Source organism: Arctopsyche grandis, chromosome 12 (genome assembly GCF_051622035.1).
Source record: "Arctopsyche grandis isolate Sample6627 chromosome 12, ASM5162203v2, whole genome shotgun sequence".
NCBI classification, from domain to species: Eukaryota; Metazoa; Arthropoda; class Insecta; order Trichoptera; family Hydropsychidae; genus Arctopsyche; species Arctopsyche grandis.
This window is the reverse complement of record NC_135366.1, coordinates 27887171-27913114: the sequence shown is the minus strand read 5'-3', so window position 1 is coordinate 27913114 and position 25944 is coordinate 27887171. Positions and strand designations below refer to the sequence as shown.

At 35.6% G+C, this 25944-nt stretch overlaps 2 protein-coding genes across 2 annotated transcripts in view; both read left to right on the top strand.

Annotated features, from left to right (window-relative positions):
- Positions 1–25944, top strand: part of LOC143920393 (endoplasmic reticulum-Golgi intermediate compartment protein 2) — a 67342-nt gene that overhangs the window by 6412 nt on the left and 34986 nt on the right. The window lies entirely within an intron of this gene.
- Positions 2879–25944, top strand: part of LOC143920389 (uncharacterized) — a 188088-nt gene continuing 165022 nt past the window's right edge. Inside the window, exon 1 of the mRNA XM_077443273.1 lies at positions 2879–3210. The gene's annotated coding sequence lies outside the window, so the exon portion shown is untranslated. The remainder of the gene's footprint in view (positions 3211–25944) is intronic.

Genomic DNA, 25944 nt, shown 5'->3' with positions numbered 1-25944 from the left:
TTCGTCCACTTTGCTCCGAGGTATCAAACGAATGATTGACATAATCTGTCGTTCAAGTGCGGTTTACCTAATATTGTCGCACACTGTTGTGAAGTATCGGATCGTTCGGTTGTCGTATAGTGCGGTCAGACCTTTAGATCGCACATTTGAAGAGCACCGGCAACACATGTATGTAATATTGCGGTCTCCGTCACGGCCCGAATGTGAAACGCCCGAAAACGCAAATATCGGAAGGCAAAGATTGAAAATCGAAAAAACTTAAGTCGAAAGATCAAAAAAAAAGGGTGCATGGTAAACAGTACATACTCACTTAATTTGAACAGGTTTTTCCTCCCGTATTAATGTGCGCGCGCAGAATACGGGAGGAAAGCATGTTCCTCTTGTTCCTGTTGTATCCTGCTCGCGCAAATTAAGTGAGTATGTACCGTTTACCATGCACCATTTTTTTTTTTTGATCTTTCGACTTAAGATATTTCGATTTTCGATCTTTGCCTTCCGATATTTGTGTTTTCTGTAATTTAACATTCTGTCTCGTCACGTAGACCCCTTCACTATATCCACTACCCTTCTCACCCACGCTTCCTATATTTTGACATCTATCATATGATGTTCTTGTTTTAATTTAACCTCCTCAGGCCCAGTGCACATTGCAATGTACATTAACTTTTTCGCCTGCAATTGATGCTATTTACAAGGTTTTTTTAAATTTATTTTCACTTGGTGTTTATGTGTACCACACTGTACACTGTATGATTGAATTTTGTCAGTGTTGTCATGCAGCGTGCGAGAATTAGGGCGAAAACACACTGAGTGGTACGGAACGTCACGTCATTAGCTCCACGCTGTGACAGTGGGTGTTCCCCAAATTCGGGTGTAGTTGCACGTGCAGAGTGCATATATTTTTCCTTTAATTCTTCAAATATGGGATTCACCGTTATCTATCACTGTCAAGCAAGGATAAAATGTCACCGGAAACACTCCAAGGGGTGATATTTGGGAATGTATACCATGTATATGGGCTAGGGGTGCTGCGCTTTTTCGCATGTATCTAAAAAAAAACATGTACCACTCAGTGTGTTTTCGCCCTTACATTCTGCGCGCGCACATTAATACGGGAGTTAAAGCCTGTTCCTCTTGTTCCTGGTGTACCCTGCTCGCGCAAATTAAGTGAGTATGTTCCGTTTACCATGCACCCTTTTTTTTGATCTTTTGATTTTCGATCTTTGCCTTCCGATATTTGCGTTTTTCGGCATTTCACATTCCGGCCCGTCACGGAGACCGCCGATCTACATATGTATGCATGGTAAACGGACTATTTCACATATTGTCATAAAAATCGCTAAAAATCTTGATTTTTGGATTTTCGATCAAGTCACTTTCGATGCAGTGAGGGCCACCGATAAAATGTACATGTTAACGCATTCATATACAACGAAGTTGAAGCCGTAGCCTTATGGTGCGTACGCACCAAGCCAACGAACGGCCCACAGGCCAACTTTTAAAACCAGTAGCGTACAAAATATCGAAATAAAAATTAAATTTAAAAATTGAAATTAAATATCAAAATTAGAACTATTATTATTATATTAAAATTAAATTCAAGTATCAAAATAAAATTATAATCATTATATTAAAATTAAAATTAAATATTGAAAGTTAAAACAGAACATGCACAATTTAAATAAATTTTCGAGATTGACCTAAAATTAGATCATCAACAATCACATACAGGTAATCCTCGACTTTTGTTTGTCAAAGATGTTTTGACTTACAAAGATACGCACTAAGATCGAAAAAAAATCAAAGAATTATTATTTTTACTTCCCCGTAATGCGCAGCTACTGAGAATATATCATGTATTAGTATGGGTGATCCAACGATTTTTGCTTACCCGGGGTGTTGTCGGTCACATCAAACGGATTTTTTTATTCTTCAATTTTATTACCTAAGTATTTTGATGATTATATAATAAGGAATAGAGATAAACATAGTTTTTATACTAGAAATAAGGACAAACTAGTTGTAAGTAGAGTAAGAAAGAATAAGACGGCTGGGGGTGTTTTTCACAGGGGTGTGCTCATGTATAATGCCCTCCCTGAGTGCGTCAGGTCTGCTAAAAACATGGATGCATTCCTGCGAGGTGCGAAGAGACACCTCTGTGAGGGACAGTACATATAAGTTAATTATAAATTTTAGAGTTAAGTATAATAATTAAGATGTATTTTTAAATTAGCTTGATAGCTAAAATATATATAAATAAATAAATAAATAATTGTTTCTCTCGTCGAAATAAATCAAGTAATTAAATCATTTCAGAGGTAAAATTTATCGGATAATGTGTGATTATTAATTTTATTTCGACGAAAGAAAAAAAACCCTTTGACAAATCACCGACATCCGACACCGCGTTTTTTTATGAATTGTTTTTTTTTATCGATCATCCAAGTGGAAATACAGTAACATCTCGTGACGACTTTAACAATATTTTTTTTCGCTCGTAATCAGAGAAATTATAATATTTCTCTGGTTTTAAATGCGGTATCGTCGTAATTCAAAACATCAACGATGATCTAATTTTAGCTCAATCTCGCTCTTTAGCTTGATTTTGATGTTTAATTTCAATTTTAAAATTTAATTTTTATTTCGATATTTTGTACGCTACTGCTGGTTAAAAAGTTGGCCCAAAATCGTCGTTGGTTTAGTCCGTAAGCACCATTAGATCGCACATTTGAAGAGCACCGGCAACACATGTATGTAATATTGTCTTGAATCAGAGTGTGCTTCATATTGGAAATAATAAACCAGAACCGAACCGGACCGAATCGTAGCGTGTAGCGGGCGCACGAGATCCAATCCCAAGCCATGATGTTGCTTTGCCGTTGCAGTCAGTAGTCAGTAGTCACCAGTCAGCACTTCAGTTGTCGACCGGCAGTCGAGCTGTGCGGACGTCTGTAGTCGCGTCGCGTTCGTATAAAGCGAGTGTCGTGCGGAAAGCGGCAGGTGGCGCGACTGCACCTCCACCCCTCCCCCGACCCCTCATTCAAACCCCACCCCCCACCTTCCATCCGATCCAAACCACGCGTACCAACACACAACAAATCGCAAACTCCAAACTACACAACTTTATACTACGTACTCTCGTAGTGACGACGCTCTTCACTCCGCACCGTTGCATGACTGCACCGGCTGCTGCATAACAGACATTACCAGGTGAGACTGCGCCCCATCGACAAGGACAGGGGACTACGCCCCACCTGTAGAAACCCTTCCACCCCCCCCCTAATTTAAGTCGTGCACGTGGCAACACTATAATTACTTAAAAACTTTTCGGTTTGTCTACTGTCAGGTGCGGACCGGTTTTGAATCGACTTGATCGATTTGGATCTGAGTGAACTTATTAACCTATCAAAAGTGTCCTGTTTGGATGAATCAAAACTTACTTTGTTTGTGAACTAATCAGCGTTTATAATGTATGCACCTATGAGACAATGTCTTTGTCTTTTCCTCTTGTTTACGGCCAAGTTAAGGAAGCCTAATATTTGCCAAATCCGTAAAAAAAAGTTAGTGATTTACATAGGCTTATTAGCTCTCCTGTGATGTGATGATTTATGGTGCATGTCAAGTTAATCGAATAAGCCAACTTGAGACAATTAGCTCTCTTTGCAGATGACATGACTTGAGATATTTTAAGATTCAGTCATGTCTTTTTATTCACTGTCCAGTGAAGAACCTATGCTCTTGAAATTTGTAAAAAATTTCAATGTTAATTCTGACTCAGTTATTTCAAGAACTAGTCATGTGTAAAGGATTTGATGGGAGAGAGCTTTCGCTCTCTTCCTTTCAAGATAAATTATTCGGTTAATTTGACATATTCACATCATTTTGCAATACTGGCGACGGATTCGTTCTTAGTATTTGTATTGTTGTTGAACTTTACATCTTGGATGGTTCGTACGCAACTAGCGACATCTTTTGGAAAGTGTTTGCATATGAGTGATTAACTTTTTTGTTGTTGACCGTTACTTATGTACATACTTGCGTTAATTATCTTCGTTAGTTTTAAAGCGTCGATAATACGGAAAGTGTTTATTTTAATTTTATCGCTATTTTATGCTTTTTGATGTATAAATTTTGGTGAAACGTCAAAACAAATGTTGAAAATTTTACTTCGTATTATTGTTTTTTTTTTAATATTCATGCGTTTATTCAAATGCATTTATTTCTTGCTGTAGCGGTCTGTCAATTATATTATTGAAATTTTTCTGATACATTGTTCGAAACCGGACAAACTGGATTCGAGTAGTCTTTCTGGTCGCGACGAGTTGTCATTTCGAAACGTCAACAAGTCATTCTTCTTCACTTTTGTCTTTATAATCTTTCGTTGAAGATTTGACGATGCGTTGCTGAAAGTTCAAACCAGTTCATGAAACTACTGCCTCTTTCCTGTAGAAAAAACAGACAATATTCAAATTTCAATGCATTACAAGAATTATTATACAAATATAAAATACTTATATAGAAACTAGGTTTAAGCAAGTTGGTTTATGAAGAAATTTAAGCACACAATTCTGGGCTTAGGACATTCAAAAGCAACAAGTAACCAAATTTACGCTTCAACACGTTGAAAGTAAAAAGTTACTACATATTTCATGTGCATTTGAATTTATTCGATTTTGGTGTGTTACGATTGGTTGCCTCAAAATTGATGATAAAGTTAGTTTTAGTATTGTGTGCAACGTTTTTTTTTTTTAATCTACAATTTAAAATTGGGAAGTGTCCTAGAATTCAAACCAAACTCCGAATTTCTCACACATTCACAGTTAATTGTCAAATATACTTGTACAAAAATACAGTGAAAGTCCCAAAAGTGATCCGAGGTTTGAGTTACATTATGTACCTTGGGATTAGGGATTGCAATACCGGTAAATCGGCAAAATTTCGCCATCGGTAAATACCGGTAAACTTAAAAATATATCGGTATTTACCGTAAAAAATTGTCGCGGATTTAAGTACATACATACATATATCGGCAAATTATTGCACAATGTTATATTGAAAATCGATGCAAATGGCGCATTGTGGATTAGGTTGCACGGAATTTGATTATTTTCAGTATTGAATTTGGAAAGTTCAAATTGATAAATTCACTGGCAACACGGACTAACCAAATCGTAATAAATGCGATCAGACGGTTGTTTCAATTATGATGGAAACTTTCAAATAGTTCAAACTTTAAATAAATAAATATGATTGGTTAAAATTTAATTGATTTATTACGAATTTCCTTTAATGTATAACATTATTCACCTGAGATTTATTTTTAATCATTTACGATTCAATCGAAGTTAACGTTTTTAGGAAAAGTAGTGAAATGACATACAGTTATCTAAATTCATGAAAAAAAATTCATTTACCGGTAAATACCGGTATTAAATTGCAATCCCTACTTAGGCTAGTATGCCATATTTGGTTATACTAAATTGATAACTATAGATTAGCATAACGGACAAATACAGTAGGAAATAGTTAAAATGTGACCCAAAACTTTTTACAATCTTTACCGTAGTGCAAGAGTGCATCTTATATATGGCATTTTAACTCATGAAAGAAGACATTTGATGGGTAACATAACTCAATTTTCCCAAAAAGTTGCATTTACTACATTTGGAAGCGAGTCACACGAGTATTGAACGGTTTTCGAAGATTTCATTTTATTCTCTCTCAATGGCGACCTTCACCGTTCTGACTGTGTGTCCATATGAGGCGAACTAGTTTCTCAATCCGTGGTTCGCTCGATCGGGAACGGAGAGAGAAAATGATAAAATGCCAGTAAAAACAATTCTGCGACACGAAGTGTTTTACGCATTCGGCGAAATAAACCGGGCACAATACACAGGTGCAGGTTCCAACGGTGGTACATTAACCCGAGTACATTTTTTTACGTTTTCGCAAAAGCCGACCCCGAGGTACGCGAATCGCATACGAAATGTGCACTTTCAAACGTCGAATAAATAAATAGCATTAAATTAAAACGGGTTGAAATGTATGCGCCGTGCGGATTTAATAAGCAAATTAGCATTTAATTGTGAGTGTTTAATTTTGCAGAGCGTCGTAAAGTTTCCACGCCGCGAAATGGTGTGTATACATTATGTATTAGATTGTGAATGTTAGCCTTTGGATGTGATTTGGGACACTTTGGATGAGTGGGGTGACTTGTATGTAGCTCGTTTGTAGATTACGTACCATCTGTATACGCACTAGTCAGTCTGTCGCTATCTCATCATTCATACTTCTCTTGTATCCGCTTCTGTACATAATCTTTTAGCATGTCTGTTGATAAAGAGTCGTGACAGGATTCAAAAAGTTGGCCTGGAAACATTTTGAATATTCCACCAACCTATTTTATTTTCCACGTGTGCCATGATACACTTTTAAGTCCATTTTAAAAGTCAATGAAGTCGACCAATAAAGCCCTCAACATGAGACCACCATCTTCCAACGAATACAGTCTGAGAGACCCTTTCGTTGGAGAACGAAACGGTTATCCAGGCTATTCGAACATATTAAAACTAGCCAATTACAATTTAAATAAGTTGGAAAACTACATATAACAGGAGTCAGTCGATCTGAACTTCTAATAACCATCCAAATCTTACAAGTATAGGTTTGTTACCATATTATGTCTGCATAAGTACGAGAACGCGCCAACTCTCAGTAACAGACCTGTAGCGATAGGTAATCATCGAGACATTTTTGAGATTTGAATCCACAACCTCTCTATTGTAATCAATTGCTTAACCAGTGGCTTATTAACTTAGACATTCGTTGCCTCTTTCAGGACCTACAATATTACGTAGATTGCTACTGATATCATTTTAACTTGATTTATTTACATATAATTTACAGCCTTTCACCGTCCACTCCTGGATGAAGGCCTCTCGCAACACGCTTCTACTCGTCTCTGTTTTGTGCAACTCTTATCCATCTCACCCCACACATATTCCTAATTTCATCTACCCATCTTCCCTGCGATCTTCCTTTTACCGTTTTACAGTGTCTTATGTACCATTCTAGCACTTCTTTTGTCTACCTTTTGTCCATTCTTCTAGCCACGTGGCACGCCCATTGCCATTTCAATATCTTCACTATCGGTCGGTTCCTGTTGTATCCTGCTCGCGCAAATTAAGTGAGTATGTACCGTTTACCATGCACCTTTTTTTTTTTATCTTTCGACTTAAGATCTTTCGATTTTCGATCTTTGCCTTCCGATATTTGTGTTTTCTGTAATTTAACATTCTGTCTCGTCACGTAGACCCCTTCACTATATCCACTACCCTTCTCACCCACGCTTCCTATATTTTGACATTTATCATATGATGTTCTTGTTTTAATTTAACCTCCTCAGGCCCAGTTCACATTGCAATGTACATTAACTTTTTCGCCTGCAATTGATGCTATTTACAAGGTTTTTTTAAATTTATTTTCACTTGATGTTTATGTGTACCACAATGTACACTGTATGATTGAATTTTGTCAGTGTTGTCATGCAGCGTGCGAGAATTAGGGCGAAAACACACTGAGTGGTATGGAACGTCACGTCATTAGCTCCACGCTGTGACAGTGGGTGTTCCCCAAATTCGGGTGTAGTTGCACGTGCAGAGTGCATATATTTCTCCTTTATTTCTTCAAATATGGGATTCGCCGTTATCTATCACTGTCATCATATCACTGGAAACACTCCAAGGGGTGATTTTTGGGAATGTATACCCTTATGTTACATGACAATTCGCCGCCCGGTCACGCCACTCCAAGTATGCCTTGTTTATTTTCATTGTTTTGTTATCAAAAAGTCGATTATATAAACACACAAATAAATTTAGAATACTTTTTTCATGCCTCTTCAATTTTCTACCAATAAATTAAAAGTCAAGACTGAGAATGTTAATTGGAAATTTATCATTCCTGATCTAAAAGTGCTCAACACCAATGATACAACGCCTGAAGGACTTCATTGAGCCAGAGTCAGAAATCTTTTGGGTCAAGAGTCGTGACGGAATTTCGCATCGAGCGTTTCCCAAACACTTTGGATCAAACTTTTGAAACCCCACATAACACACTCGGGTGCACTCAATTGCAAGTAAAGTTTCATTTCGAACGTCCCGATCAATCAGATGTAACGACTATCGCCAGTTTGTAAACACAAATAACGGTCCTATCCAAAGCGGCAGAACGCAACTGGTTTTACTTTACTTTTGGGTTTATCATGATGAATGAATAAGAGATCAACGCCTGCCATTCTACTGTGTGATTCGACACAGTTAGGCTGATCAAATATGTACACTCGAGTGAATTTTTTCACAGTTTTTGCCCACATTGTATATATAATCAGTCGTAGTGTGCTTGTTTACATTTTCACTCGGCTTAGATAAAATTTTGGACTTTAAGTCATTTGCGTTTAGTGAAGTTTTCCCCCCCAGTAATGGAAATGCCCGGCTTGCCACATGAGTCCACCTTTTATAGGGAGAACCACTTTGCATATTTTTTTAATTTGTTATTTAAATGATATATAGCGTCTTTCCGTGTCCATAAAGCGGAATAAAACTTTGAAATATTAATGGGACAATTTTGCCGCTGCTGCATTGCGTCCCATGTCACATGTCTCATGTATTATTTAACAAATGACTTTTTATAGTTAGATTGTTGAATAATAGTGTATCATATTAAAAAATGTTTTAGTGGAGAGATTTTTCGGCTAAGAATTCTCTCATAAGGTCTCTTCCATTGACGTAGAAAAGGATTTTATTATATTTTTTTTGGTTTCAGACACTTTTAATAACTAGTATGTTAGGTGATTAGGACTTTATTAAAAAAAAAGTGTACTTATCGTTGAAAACAGCTTCGAAATTCGAATCATGCAAGTCTCACTGAGTATATTTAGTATGAAATACAGATAAAGACCTTTTCCTTGAATATTTTATGCTGGAAAATTCCAGGTACTTTTGCTTTGTAATTTGCACTTGAAAGTCCAGTTTGTCGGTATTTTGAGCGTAAAAGGGTTAACAATTTTATACCTGCCTACTAATTTGCTCGATGTTTTTTGCTAAATTTTGAATTTTAATACATTTAAAGCGCAGACACACAAATAGGTATGTGTATTTTTTTTTTTTAGATATTTTAGCACATATAAAAAAGTACTAACACGTAGATTTTGATCTATGCTTACGGGACCCAGATGAAAATCACCCCCTGGAGTGTTTTTGGTGATTTTTTATCCTTGTATTGACATTTCCATATTTGAATAAATGTAGGAGAAACTTGTTGAAATAATAAGTTATTATTCTTGTATTTACAATGACTGAAGAAGCGCCCTCCCCAACTGGAAACCGCGAGCACGTGCATGGCGTAAGATTCAGTGTTTGCTTATTTAGGATAATGTATCTGTTATATAGAAAAATGGTATTGTGAAAGAAATTGTCTTCTGGTTTCTAAAATAGTAATTTTTAATTTTCTTTAGAATCTTTTCAACTACTATATTTTTATCTACATACTAGCTGAACCCGGCATGCGTTTCCGTTCTCGTTCCCGTTCCACATACATTCAATTTTATATATACATAGGTATAGATATATATATATATATATATATATATATACAGCCCTCAATGGTCATTAAATTCGAGTGCGAGGTAGGCGTGGCGCGATTATTGTCACACTCGCGGCATGATGCGTTGAAATCTTTACTTTCGCGTCAGTAAGTATTAAGTATTAAGAGGTTTTTTCCCGTTTTTTTTTCACAGTAATCTTCCCAGACATGCATACAACAAATCCTGAAAGTTCCATCGTAATCGGTTCAGTGGTTTAGGATCTTATTCGAGACACACACACAAGATATTCAATTTTATATATATATAGTTTATTATATTTATCAAATTTCCCCCCAAATTACATGTTTATTCTATAAATCTACCGTGATACAAGAGATGCTACAATATTAAATCTCATTAATTAAATTTTGACTCTCCTGAAACTTTGCAAACTTGAATAATCTGCTTATTCAGTCAAATTACGTTGAAACGAATTATTTTCGCCGTGTAGAATAGAATCACATTACAACAGTTACTATGTAGTTTCATTATACGAATAAAATCAATGTAAAGAAATATTTTAATAGGTTCTAAGAAGTTAGTTACAATGAGATTTTATTGTATTTCTAATTGGATATATAGCAATACTTTTACGACTTTCTTTTACGTTTTCTAAACCTTGACCTTTAAGTTTAATATGACGACTACAAATCACTGGCAATTTCGTCTCGTTCATTACACGATTGGTTTTGAGGAAACTGATTGTAGTTTTCACAATACAATGGAATATTTCCCAGGATCTTCCATGGAATTTACAGTTCAACGAACGTCCTCAGATCCATTGTTGTTTTTTTTTATCAATCGCCGGAACACGCGAGAAAGAAAAAACTTATACAGAATGTCAGTTTTAGACCTTGAATTATTAAATTGAATATATTTTTTACGCGTACTGTATTTAGTCATTATAGTTTTATACACACAATAAAAATATGTATACAGGTACACAATTCAAAGGTGGCTGTGGTATTGTTTTCTCACTTTTTTACCAATACAAAAATGGAAGCAGACGAATTACATAATATATATCGGTTGTACATATACAATATTTAAAAACCAGAGCTTCTCAACACTTTTGCGGTGAAAAATGGCAACGGCGTTGCCCAATTAAAAACCATTGCAAATATTTCGGTTAACGAGAATCGCCCATTAACTTCACGCATTACGCTTTTGTAGGCAAACGATTCTCAAATATTTTTCGTGCATCGTTGATTTTTTTTTACCCAACACTGTCACTAAAACAGTGTGATTTTTTATTAATAATAATGAATAATTCAATAGAAATTTCAAAATAAAATACAGTAATTATTGAGCTGGGCATTTCAATGATGCGTGAGATATATTTGCTCTAGTGTGTATAAGTAGTCAAATTACGCGGCATCGCTCGGAATAGTTAAAATTGGAAAAATAACTTTTTAATTTTAATTTAAAAAAAATTGAGGTCGTCAGTTTATATATTCGGAATTAGTTTTGTTCTAAATTGAAAACTGTAGATTTTCACGGCGGGAAAACAGACAAACATTCGTGATTGCATTTCTATGGTGTGCTGATTCCGTCAACGGCCTGCATCCATTGTTAAAATATTAAATTTTCGATTCACTACTTATTAGAAATGAATTTCATAAGTAACTAAATCGATTACTGTTATCTTAAGGTCGCTACAAATTTTATTTAAAAATACTATACACATTTGCTGTTTACTTTTTATGTAATGAAAATTTTTATATTGCATAAAATCGCATTTAAATTTTCCTGTGATAACATATGCTAATCAACGGCTCAATTATCGGTGTGAATTTGCATTTTTATTTATTTTTTTTTACACCGTCGAATTTTGCAATATGCGCGCGTCACTTTCCTTTCTGTCACTCGTAAAAGGCGAGGATTTACCGATAAGCAGAAAGTAAGCGAGAAAAATTGATAACTGTAGTGAAAAGCAGATATTATTTATCAAAAGTGAATATTTTCTGCGCTATTTAAAAATTACTCAATATAAAAATTAATTGTAATGTAAATGTACATGTTTGTATTATCAATGATAAAGCGAAATCATCTTTGCATAGCTAGTTATGCACTTTCATAGTTACCTTTAACAATGCAGAAAGCAATTTAATGACCGACAAATTGCTTACTACGAAACTTTCCGTACCCTGCGAAGCTACGACCAACTCTGCGAGAGAAATCTATCGACTTCTTCTTATTCTCGACAATTTTGCTATCATATAGTCAAAACATTCATACATAGCTAAAACGTTCGATCCATTTATTAATTATATTTTGGTCCTTTGAAAGACAGTAGTATAAACTGCGATCGGAAACCTTATCAATTGGCAGCAAATTGCTAGTCGCAAAAAATAACTAACTTACAGCTATTTATATTATTTTTGAGTGTTTATAATATTTATACACCATTTAATTCCGTATATGCTACTCTATATATCTATTTTAAACTCCTTATTCTTATTCTTATAAACCATCTAATTATTCGTCGTTTCTCATTTTCCTTGCAGATGATAACGCGAAACATTTTTAAATCTTAACTTTAACCAGCATCGTGGACTAGTGTTTGGCATATTATGTTTTCGAGCAGAGTAGTCGTGGTTCGATTCCCACTAGTAACTGCTGACCGAACCTTGGTTTTCCACTCCATGTCGATCGTTTCCTATCAGAATTTGCAAATTTTTATGATTTTCATTGAAATGATTACTGTATAATTGGCATCTCCTTTCAAATCTCAAGCTATTCAGCGTCTTGAGGTTCGCAGATTTGTATAATAAAATGCTGCAAAAATTTCTCCATGTAAAGTCACTGTGGATGATGTGTGTATGAATTCCATGTAATGTCACTGTGGATGATGTGTGTAATGATTGTATTGATCGTATTGTATCTGTATTAGTACACTCGTCGCTTTGAAGCGATCTCTAAAGGCTACCGTACATGTTCGATTGAAATAAAAAAATTAAAATCTCTCCGAAGAAAAACCTTAATAAAAGTCAACTTAAAAATTTAACTTTACCACTTAAGAAAATTTGGTAAATCGTTAAAAGCGAAAAAATAGATGAATTTTCATATTAAATTTACATCATTTTAATAAAACATATTAAAATTATGTCAAAATTTCAAAGCAATCAATTAATTAAGTCTTCTTTAGTCTAATTAGGATTTCTGATTAATGTCTTGAAAATATTTTAAAGTTTGCTCCACGTTTACTTTGTACTAAACCACAAATGTTATTGGTCGGGTATTTTTGCGATTTCTCAAGGAAACTGTAATCGGTTTTGTGACGTCATCTAAAAACCGCGATAAACATATGTTAACCCCATGAATTTCATTGCAGTTAATTGTTCAGTATTAAAACCAACACTGCTGATTTTTTTTAAATTACTAACAGTTTGTACTTCACAATTACTAACACAGTTTGTACTTCATATATGACTAAGCCAACATCTTCATCCCATGTATGTATGTACATATGTATATCCAAAAAAATATACGATGTAAGTACATACATATACAGGTATTAATTATTACTTTTTACTACTCCTAATACATATGCTTACAAAAATCAACAAATTGTAACTAGCCAAACTTGCGATAGAGAGAATCGTCACAACTTGTTGGATTGAATTAGCAAAATCTTAACAGGAAAAGGTCGATCTGGATTTTAATAACCATCCAGATCTTGCCAGCAGCATATACATAGGTACTCGTTATAATCAAGTAAATGGAATAAATTTTTCGATTCAGACCGAGATTAGAACCCACAACCTTTCTAATGGTAAACAATCTCTTAACCAGTGAAATATGCTGTGGCTAATCTATTGGTAAATAAACTGACAGCTTTTGAGAAACAGTGACGACAGACAAATCGCTAGACACTCATCGGTCGATTGGTCTGCGGGCAAACCTACTTTTATAAGTGTTGAATAAAAAATGCTGTAGGGATCAATCATAACTTTTCCTTATTCAAGTCGTAGAATCCTTTTGGCCAAGATTTCATTTTTTACAAAAAACCACTTGGTTGGAGATTTGATCTTGATCAACGCTTGCTCAAGATTCACTTGGCTGATGTTGCTGGATGCTGAGAAATAGCTACGGCACAAATTGCTATACAATCGTTTGTCGATTTGTCTGCACATGTCTTATTTTAACTGTTATTAGAGCGCGTCGTTCATTGTTCAATTGTTGTAAATGCATTGTTAAAGGTTCGCCGAACCTTTTTTTTTGGTACTCTAGATTTGTAAATAGAGCCGATTCCTGGAAAAAGCACGGTCTCTATCCGCGTTCTAGTTATTTCAAGATTTATGTTTACGAATAAGGCATGGATTAGGATTATATGTAATTATTATGACATCTATCAACTAGGTAGACATCATTTCCTGGATTGCACAATGAGCGTAGGTTATTAATAGAGGTAGGACCGGAAGCGTGCCGTTTATTGTTCAATTGTTGTAAATCCTTTGTAAAAAAGGTTCGGCAAACCTTTCACAATGCATTTACAACATTTGAACAATAAACAGCCCCCTCAGGGTCCGGGCATTAGTTATTAAATATGTTTTAACCAATTTGTCTGGTAGCCTGCGCTCATCATTATTTTCATAATTGGATGTGATGTATGAGTGGAATTTTTATCTTCACTCTCCCAATGTTTTGTATTTACGGCTGGCTATGGATGCAAAACGGTTTCTATTTTTATTTCGTATTTTTTTCTTGTTTCTTATTATTCCATTGCCTTAGAGCGAAAACACAGCGATGAACGGCACGGCACGTGGTCTTGGCAAGAAGGAGCGTTCCCAATTTCTCCAAATATGGGATTAGCCGTTATCAATCACTGTCAAGCTTATATAAATACAAGGACAAGATAACACCGAAAACACTCCAGGTGGTCATTTTTGGAACTGTGTGCCATAAATATGTGCTAGAGATGCTGCATTTTTTGCGCATGTTTAAAAGTATTAAAAAAAAAACCACGTGTCACGTGCTTCTCTCTGTGATTTCACCTTCAGGTTCTCCCTGTAATGCCACAATGGTCCAAAACTATAAATAAAATAATTGTAATAGAACTACTATACTGTCTGTTTCGCACATATGTGTAGTTCTACATATGTATAATGGAGTTTTATTTATAAAACGTGTATATATTTAGACATTATCTCCACGGTTTTCGGAGATGTTGATGCTGCCGCGTTATCCAAAAGATGTCTCGTGCAATTTCAGTGATTTCACGCTTTCTAAATTCGTTACCGATTTATATTTGCGCTCTTCTCCGCGGCGAACTATCTGTTTTGCAACTGTTCATTAACGGCACTTCCAGCGTTATAAATAGTTAACCCATTACGTAAAATAAATACTTAGATATATCACTAGTAAATAAACGAGTGCTTAGACCGGTCAGGAGACAGACTCGATTTTAATGGTTATCTTAATTTTTGCGCACAATTCCTCTTCAATGTCGTAATATGAAATGTACTCGGATTTTGCGTGAGAGGCATTATTTGCCGGTCGTAAAGAGTTTTAGTTGCGTTTGTAAGTAGTCTGTGCCATTTGTTTTATGGGTGTTTATCGCTAAGTTTAATTACGTTTCGTTTTGCGTTTAGGTCGACGTTAATTTTATGATTGGATTCAATCGATCGATTAATGGCTTAAAGACTTTCGTTTATTTCTCAACGGAAATTTGTGGTATTCTTAATGACTTCCACTCATCGCTGATTAAGCATCCTTATTTATCAATTTTGACCTTTTCAATTGACACCGGCGCCGGTGTCAGTGTCACAAAAATTATGATTCACAGTTTTTGTTTGGATTCGTAGCAGAATAATTATCGCTTTTTAACGATAAAGCGAAGGAGATAAAGATAATCCAAAAAACACCGTTCGTTAAATGAGACTATGTATATAACAAATGTTTTCTTAAGAAATATATGTATGATATCTTCTTATTTTTTTTTTATATATACATACATATGTTTAAAATATATATATATACATATACCAGGAAGGCGTAGCAGATAAACTGAAATGCGCCTTCCTGGCCAATTATAAACATCGATAAATATTTTTTTTACATTTTTTTATATCGACAAATTCGAAATTTGTTAGAAATAGGGCAGATTGCCAATTTGTTGGAACCGTTTCAATGAATTCAGATAAATTGGCAAACTCTAATAGTAAACGATAGACCTGGAGTCACATATCTAAGGGCTGGCCAGGAGCTCCAGACTACGAAATGAACCCGAGATCATTTTTCCAAAACTAGGCACCAGGTATTGATCTTACATGGAAAAATATGAAAAGTAAAACATGGAACTAAGTCATCTGTGCCTTATTGAATTGGTGTTGACATTCAGATTATCTCGTTCAACATTTTGTGACCTTGAAACCTGTATTCTTCACAGTGCTGCATGTTTCGTTCCATGATGTAAAGTCACTGTCAGCTCTTTTCCAATGTAAGTGGATATCGAGTGTATCGAAATAGTTCTTAACTACGCTTTAGTTTTTACTTTTGGTTAGACACAACTTATGATTAGTGATTTGAATCAATACCTTACCTACTCTGTGTATTTTGTCAATGTTGCCTACTATCAATAAGGTTTTGTGCTAAAAGTATTCATTAAGTCGTCAAAGTTAAAATTTTACTAGGTTTCCACTTGCATCCTCCTAAGGGCGAAAACACACTGAGTAGTACGTGGCACGTGTTTTTTTAGGTACATTTAAACATGCAAAAAAAAACGCTGCACCCCTAGTATACTTGGTCCCAAAAATCACCCCCTGGAGTGTTTTCGGTGATTGATAACGGTGAATCCTATATTTTAAGAAATGTAGGAGTAACTTGTCGGTTGCATATGGATATGCATACACGTGTAACCTCCCAAATATATGCATTCTGCACGTGCAACTACACCCGAATTCGGTTTGTAGAACACCCACTGATTACGGTCACGGAACACCCACAGTTTACAAGCCAGGGACGTGACGTGACCATGCCACTCAGTGTGTTTTCGCCCTTAGTATCTCATATTGGGGCTAATGTCCGATTAAGCCGATTTTTTTTAAGAAAACCTTTTTTTTTTGCTTTTTTGGGATCTGCTTCCACAACCTACGTTTTCGCATATTTAGCTCAACCACCTTTCCTAACTACTGTTATCTATCTAGGTTATAGAGTTGATCCTTTTTGATAGACTTTCTCTAGACATCCACAAGACTCACCCCACCCGGTTCAGCTAAGATCCCTCAATATACAAAGCTAGTGGTTTCTTTAATATGTAGGAACTTAAGTCTAGCAAGGAACTCCCTCAAGGACTCCATTAGAATCCAAAATCATGTTTTTGACAGCTCCTCCTTATTTATAAGGAAGTTACGTTATGGAAACCATTTTATGTATGCAGTCTGGTCACAATTACATATTTTCTTCCATCGGGCTTAAATTAAGGCTTCTTCTTTCTTCTGCTTTCTGCAGCTTATAATTTACTTTTCACAATTGCCAGTTATGTTCTAGCCATCAATATCGCTTTTAAGTCACAACCTGCAATCAATATACATATAATCGATAGAAAATCGTGTAAGTGGCACAGACTATACAGAGTCGATATATGCAAAGATAATTCGCAATCATTTATTCGGGGCATCAAGAGCGTCATTTTTTACTAATAGGATATATAGGTATGTACTTATATACATACATATCAAATATGCGACCGCACTTCTTATCATTGCGTAATGGCCACCTCAATATTGAGTTCGAGCTCCTTTCCTCTTGAAATTGGAGATCCGCGAAGGTTGTCCGTATGTTTGCAACAATTTCGTACAATGTGAAAACAGTGACTTGTCTTCACGGCCATCGAGCAAAGAGATGTGTGTGTGATTGCGCCTTAGCATGGTATTTATTACTCAAGTTTCCGTGGTGGTGAAATTGCATAGGTATTTAAGTATGCATTGAATTATAACGGGGCGTTCGCACGAACCCGTCCTGATACCCAGAATCATTTTGAATCGGTCTCTGGGATCTGGTGCTCTCACTCAAGGAGTCAATGATTCGCCTTATTAGAGATGAGTGTTCGTTGTAAGTGGGGATTCTTAACCTTTTTTTTGTTCAATGAGCTCCTTTATCACTCAGATGCAGCCATGAACCACTTCAGAATTTAATTCTGAAATGCATAACATACGATTATAAAGATAACCTGAAATTTACCTATCATATGGACAGAGGTTTCAGCTCAATTCATTCAGTGGTTTGGAAGAAAAAAATATCCAAAGAAAATTAAAGGGAGGAGACCTATAAAGTTAGATATCACTTTCAGTCGGTTTAAAAATTTGAATGAAAAAAGCTAATAAAATGATTAAAATTTAATTGACCACTACAAAGTTCCGGCATGGTAGGATCAAAGGCGTTTGAAAGATTTTTTTACATTTTATTAGATTTTTTAGTAACTATTAAAAGTTATCAGAGTTCAGACCTAGTATAAATCAGTCGAAATATCAAATTTTCTCATGAACACAAAGCTATTGATAATTCATATATATGTATTTATATGTTTGTATGTTGATAGATGTGGTAATTGAATGCCTGATTGCTGCATAAAGTCTAATACCTTCAAAGAAATATGATACTAGCAAATACAAAACATCCCTGCGAGGCCCAAATGAGCGCAGGCTACCAGACAAATATAGGTTAGATAATACCAGACAAATCTCCGATAACCTACGCTCACTGATGTGGAAAATAGCAACGATTTCATTGAGGAGTCGTATAGCTCGGATAAATATTATGAAGACTGCCGTTGTTTTATTTTGAAATAAATCATTAAACCCTTGTGTTTGATTGGGCAAAACAACACGTATGTCATGTTGAACATATGATTGATTTTTGCTATTGTTTTTATTGCTATAAATGTTGAATATCTCAATATGTGTAAATATGTTGTTGCAAATGGGATCAAAACTTCTATAGCTCACTTCGCAAGGCGAATATATGTAGGAAGTTTTTATATGACTTTTTGAGATATAATTTAATTTTAGTAATGCCAATGAGTTCATCCTTGGTTAGTTGATTTTTCCCAATAATTGGTCATGGACCCCTTGAAATATTTCCGTGGAACAATTGTTAACCCTTTGAATACTGACTAACGCTGATCGGCGTTTTGCCAACAAGTCCATGAACCTGAAATACGCCGATAGTCGTTGTTTTTTGAGTATATAAAAAATAAACAAGAATACTACCCGCAAAGCCTTTCCGGTTAGCATTGAAAATGGGTCGTGTCATCCGTGTCAATGTTTATAAAGACTCGTTTACACCGGAATTTCTGAATTTATAACCAAAGCAAAATTTATCGATGGAATTCCCTGACTGCTGAGTTTTTTAGATTGTGGCTTGGCATTTAGATTGTGAGTATTACATTTTAACAAGACGGAACTAGTTTTGGAGAAATACATTCATTAATACTTATTTTGTTTATTTTATACTGTTGCAAGATATATTAGAGAGTCTAAACACACCTTTACAAAACTCGAAATCCTCGGCGGTAGTTATCTAGGGTTTGTTTGGATTTGCTACACTTTTTATACCTGCTTTATATTGGATTTCTAAATAATTCTAGTTGGAAATGTTGGCGAAATTTTCAGCGTGGCGGGCTTTCAACAAAAAAGACGTCAGCACTCAAAGGGTTAAGCACCACTGATTTTAAGTGCTTCATTTTCGGAGATATAGTTAACCGAGTCGGAGATGAGGAATTCGTTGATAATCAAAAGTGTTTGATTTGAAAGGGGAGTTCAAATCTGGGAATGATTGATGCTCCACAAATTAACGACGACTCTCCGAGCGGTTAATCGTTTCGTTGAATTAAAGGCGGGAATGTTGAGCAACAATGGAGAGAGAGATGGTTGAGTTATTCAACCGACTTTTTGAGTTGACCAACTTCTGGGGCAACGTTTCGCACACTTTTCACTATAATATGTATTACCAAAGCGAAAACAATCGGCAAACTTTCGATGTGATCGATTATATAATTTTATGGCAGTATGGAAATTTACATTTTCGGGTCAAAGTCATCAACCGGTGACCGGTTCGACGTGTTTGGAGTATGCACAGTGGAGTGTAGTTTGTTGGAGAGGTTATCGGATTACGGTAAGTCCTTGTAAATTTACTTCTGAAACTTACATGAAGTGTTGGATAGTTCGCTTTACCAAAGGATTTTAAATTTTAGTAAAACAAAAAGAAATTTAATACATACATCGATTGCTTGTTTTATTAACCCTTTGAATGCTGACGTATTTTCTATTGACAGTGATCCTTGCTTGACAGTGATCGATAACAGTGTATCCCATATTTGAAGAAATGTAGGAGACCCCCCACAGCGGGGAGCCAAGTGCACGATGTGCTGTTCATCGCTGTGGGTTTTCGCCCTAAGGACTTCCCGGTGGGTTTCGTTGACTTGGTACATTTAGGGCGCACACACACAGAAATGTGCAGTTCATTAACCCTTTGAGTGCTGACGTCTTTTCTGTTGAAAGCCCGCCACGCTTAAAAATAAAGCAGGTATAAAAATTGTAGCTAATCCAAACAAACCCTAGATCACTACCGCCGAGGATTTCGAGTTTTGTAAAGGCGTGTTTAGACTCTCTAATATATCTTGCAATATTATAAAATAAACAAAAGAAGTATATTAATGAATGTATTTTTCCAAAACTAGTTCCGTCTTCTTCATTGTTAAAATGTAATGCTCACAATTTAAATGCCAAGCCACAATCTAAAATACTCAGTGGTTAGGGATTTCCATTGATAAATTCTGCTATGGTTATAAATTCAGAAATTCCGGTGTAAACCAGTCTTTATAAACATTGACACAGATTACACGATCCATGTTCAATGCTACCTGGAAAGGCTTAGCGGGTAGTATTCTTGTTTACTTTGTACGTGCTCAAAAAACAACGCCTTTTGGCGTTTTTCAGGCCCATAGACTTGTTGGCAAAACGCCGATCGGCGTTGGTCAGCATTAAAAGGGTTAAAGTCGAAAATGTTCATTCCGTTAAAGGTAAATGCTAAGCGGCGTCCAAATAACAAGAGACAATACGCTGACCCGATGCGTGTCTTGTGTCTCAATGCGCGTGCTGTGTCTTAATTGAGATACACTAATACAGTGACCGATCATATTATGTATATCTAGACATATACATACATATCTATGTATGTATTATATTTAGTTCGATGGAATCGTGAAGAAGGAAATTTAGAATCTGTTGGCAAGATGTGAGACAATCTCAAATCAGATATGCATTTTTTATTTGGCACAATTATTTATTCTAAATAACTCGGTGTAAAAGTTTATTTGTATCTCTTTAAGAATCATGTGATTTTAGCGAATTTGTAAATCGAAGCTTCGACCATAAACATATTATAGATATATTGTAATATTTATTCAAGTGATCAAATATATCAATTGACACCTGAAGTATTTTTACTTTATCCTATCTATGTACGTTGTTGTTAATAATACATGAAATTTTGTTTCAAATAGTGATCATGCCTGAAGTACTTTGTTTACACATTGAGTCACGGCATTCACGTTTCTGACATTTTACGCATGACTTCTATAGCGGTCATCCGCGGGGTTGGTCAAAATAAGGTTTTGGACCAAATTAAACCCGAGTTCAAAATATTACAACCAAGACTTATTGCATCCATTATATTGTGACCAGAAGAATAAACTAGTGGTTAGCAAATAATGCTTTGAACAAAATGGTCACTGGGTTCTGCTGGCCAGTCCAGGTCGATCGTTTCCTACCAGATTTTGACAATTTATCTGATTCTCATTGAAACGGTTACAACAAATTGGCAACCTTGTCTGTCAACCTTTCTCGCAAAATCTCGAGTTTTCAGCAATCTCGAATTTTGCCGAATTGTATAAAATGCTGCAAATTTACAAATTTGACCATAGATGTCTGTGTGGATGGTTAATTGATATTTATTTACTGAGTTTCGCTGAATTGCTTACAAATGCTGCAAATTTACAAATTTGACTATAGATGTCTCTGTGGATTTTAATTTATATGTATTTACTTTGTATAATACGTGTATCAAATGTAGAATATATCTGGCCAGAAAGGTGCATTGGGGTTACCTGTTAGGCCTTCCTGTTATTGATTAAATAAAAAATATGTATATTATATCCTCTGCTCACGTTGGGCCAATACCACAATGTTGCCATTAATTTCGTATTGGCAACTCTGTAGTGTAAAGAAGGGGCATTCTATCGTGCATATTATGTATGTCTCTAAGTAAAGAGGCAATATGTGCATGAAATCAAATACGCCACACAAAGAAAAGGCAGTGGAGAACTAATGGAGCATTGTTGCCAAGAAACCGCCGATTCACAATAGCAGCTACAAGATACATATATTCTTTTAGTGCAAAGAGACTATTGTGTACATTTTGATGAATATTTACGTGATGTGACGTCACATTTGTCAAATCCAGCTCCGCTCACTATTGATGGGCAATTGAGTAATTAAAACACCGCAAATGAACCTTTCCACTTCACGATTTCGTAATCGACCGACCGAAAATCGGTCGACGTTCACAAAATTGTATCATCGGATGCAACAAGTTGGATAACATCACACATAGTTCAACGATTACGTTGTCGTAGCAATCGCTCAAAAACCTGTAATTAAGTTTATGTCGAATTTGCCATGTTTCGATAGTCGCCTTGTGTGTGTCTTCACCAGGCGCGGATCGTGCATAGGGACTGAGACACTGCAGTACCTCAAACAAACTGGATGGATGGAAATGTTTAAATGAAAACAAAATGACGAAATACTGTTCCATGAGATGAATCCATCTCATGGAACAGTTATAAATACTATCATACAATTTCAACAACATAGGTTGAATGTGTCGTTTTGAAAGGACTATCCCAAGCACGCGTGCCATGAACGTCACATTTTTTCTACATGTTTAAAACTATCTAAAAAAAACCACGTGCTACATTGGCTACGTCCACACTACCGATATCTACACCCGATATTTTCGTATTTTCCATATCCAGTTCCCATATTGCAACCTGTGGTTGCTATTTAGGAACTGGTTATGGAAAAAATCCTAAATATCGGGTGTAGATATCGGTAGTGTGGACGTAGCCATTCACCGCTGTCTGATTTCGCCCTGAATCTTGTACAAATTTTTTTTATTGTACATAAGTCATACTCAAATAGTGGTAACATGGTGGATAGGAAGGTTTTGTAGCCAATTTAATGGAGGAACCTTTTCAACAATGAAATCATAAAAATTGGCATGATGATGACTAGTCACCGGAGCCTGAGGGGGTCGTGTATTGTTCAAAGGTTGTAAATGCATTGTTAAAGGTTTGCCGATCAATGGATAGCACTGTGACTATCCTACCTCTAATGATGACATACATTGTATTGTGTTTTGATTTTTGATATTTAAATGCTTTTTATTATTACGAAATTATGTTCACAATACATCTTATATCTATTTTAATAGCTACTGATCTACTGATCATTTTCTATTTTACAATTTTAATTTAATTTTGTTAGTAATCATAGTATTACATATATTATTCTAATGTTAATGTACAGCATAATAGGAAAAAGAGCTCAAAAACCTATTTACAATTCTTATAAATGCTCATAATACATATAATACATAATATTAATTAAAGACTCTCTAAAGTCGATGACCTAAAGCAGATTGTGTTTAGGTAATCTGTGTGTTATACCTGAAGGGTATAGACATTTTGTTGTAATCACTAATCACCGAGACTCTTCACAATTGTGTTAGAATGGTTATTAGTGATTCTGTCATAGAATCTACTGTTTAGTTTGTTAGTATTATGTATATAATTAACGGAATATTATATATGGCATGCAGTTTTTTCAAGTTAGTATACATATATGGGTGTATTATAAATTATTTTTGGGGAGTATTGTGTGTTTGGATATGAGCATATGCTCACGGCTATCCACAGTGTGAATTCAGTGTCCCTGTCATGGCAGCACTATGGCATATGAAAAATACTGGTTGCTCAGCACTCCGGATAATCGAGATTGCCGATTATCTGAGATTATCTACCTATAGATATTCTACAATTATTCAACTTGTCTTCTTCAAATTTGCTTCGCACGGATCAAATAACTACCGGTTTCGTTGCGAGTGGGACCCAGACCAGTGTAGTAGTGGCGACGATGCCTCACTTCACTTTCGCAAGTGGTTTGCAGTTGTTGTGGGTGCTCTTCTTGGCACACTTGTCGGTCGCCACTCATCGGACCGACAAATCAGCTCATCGCTACAGGAAGTGGCTTCGGCCACTTCCACCACTACCACAGAAATGTTGTGCTCCACTGGAGCCATCGACTGTTGAAACACAAAAGGACAGAACTTGTGTCCGAAGATTGTGTGGAATCGAATCCACCTGGGAGGAGCTCCCGAGTGCTCTCAAACTTAAGATTTAACACCGTATAAAGACCATTGCTTCTGTTCAAGAGTGCTACTCTATACTAAAATTTTGCTTGAATACAGTTGAACTTTGCTGTTACGAGGAAATAATCTCAATCAATTTGGTTAAAGTTCTTTCATATTGAGCTCACTATCTGTATACTAGTGTTTGTCCCGTTGATATATCTGTAGCGTCACCGAAAAAGACTGACCGAACAGCAAAGGGAGAAATGGAAGTAAAAAACCTTTCTCAGCAAAAGCTGTAGTCTGACTCCATCTTCAAATGAAAGGGGTGCGCTCCTTTTTACCCCAAGATCTAGATCTCGGGTGTCCTAAAGTTGGGTTGGTTTCCATACTCTTAACGTTACATATTGTATTGGAAATATTTAGGAGTAACGTTTGATAAAAGAATGAGATGGGCACCTCACATTGAGGCAGCGAAATGCAAGGCGATGCGACGCATATCCTCAATATATCCAATATTTAATCGCCATAGTTCTTTATCAACGCTAAATAAAATAAAATTATATCGCGCGCTCATATTACCATTATTAACCTATGCTTCACCTGTATGGAATAACGCCTCGAATACTAACCTTTCCAAGCTCCAAGTAATACAAAATAAATCCCTAAAAATAATTTATAATACACCCATATATACTAATCTGAAAAAACTGCATGCCATATATAATATTCCGTTTGTTACATACATTACTAACAAACTAACCAGTAGATTCTATGACAGAATCACTAATAACCATACTAACACACTTGTGAAGAGTCTCGGTGATTACAACAAAATGTCTATACCCTTCAGGTATAAACACAGATTACCTAAACACAATCTGCTTTAGGTCATCGACTTTAGAGAGTCTTTAATTAATATTATGTATTAGATGTATTATGAACATTTATAAGGATTGTAAATAGGTTTTTGAGCTCTTTTTCCTATTATGCTTTAGATTAACATTAGAATAATATAATACTGTGATTACTAACCAAATTAAATTAAATTGTAAAATAGAAAATGATCAGTAGATCAGTAGCTATTAAAATAGATATAAGATGTATTGTGAGCATAATTTCGTAATAATAAAAAGCATTTAAAAATCAAAAAAAAAGAATTATTGGAAAGGTATTGAGATGTAAGAAGCCCTCCCATGAAAAGTTTGGCAAAAGAGACCTACAACAAACTAGGTTGCAATATTTTATTTTATTTATTTACATATTAGCCACAGTGACATTACAGAATACTCGTACGCGTCACTGTGACCAGACATATGTATAAGCATAATAAAATTAGCGATACATGTACATATGTTACAGATAATAAATTTTTGAAATCACATTCAAATATTAATCACTAGTCTTCGGCGGTGGAGCGTGTTTTTGGAACAAAAAATGGCAGTTTTGGGGCTATTTTCCAGGAAAGAGGGCAAACTACAAAGCTAGAGACCAAAAAAAAGGTTCACTATAAAAATGAACAATGGTGCGCAGGGTCGCGCCGAAGCTTAGTGGATAGGATGGTTTTTGCCAATTTGATGGTTGATTTTCGCCTAATTCCTAACGCATGCGCGCTTTATGTGTTCATGCGTTGTTGTTTATTTTGTACTTGGTTATGTACAGTTCGGTTTTTTATTAGAACAGTGATGTGCGCTTGTTCTTGTGCGATATTCATGAACAACCGTCTCGTACTCCGACAAAGGGGTCTCTTGTTGGTGGTCTCATGTTGAGGGCTTTAAGGGTCAAATTCCTTGACCTTTAAAGCGGGCTTAGAATAAGGTTGAACCGCTTCAACAATGAAATCAGATAAATTGACAAACTCTGATAGGAAACGATCGACTTGAAGTCACAAA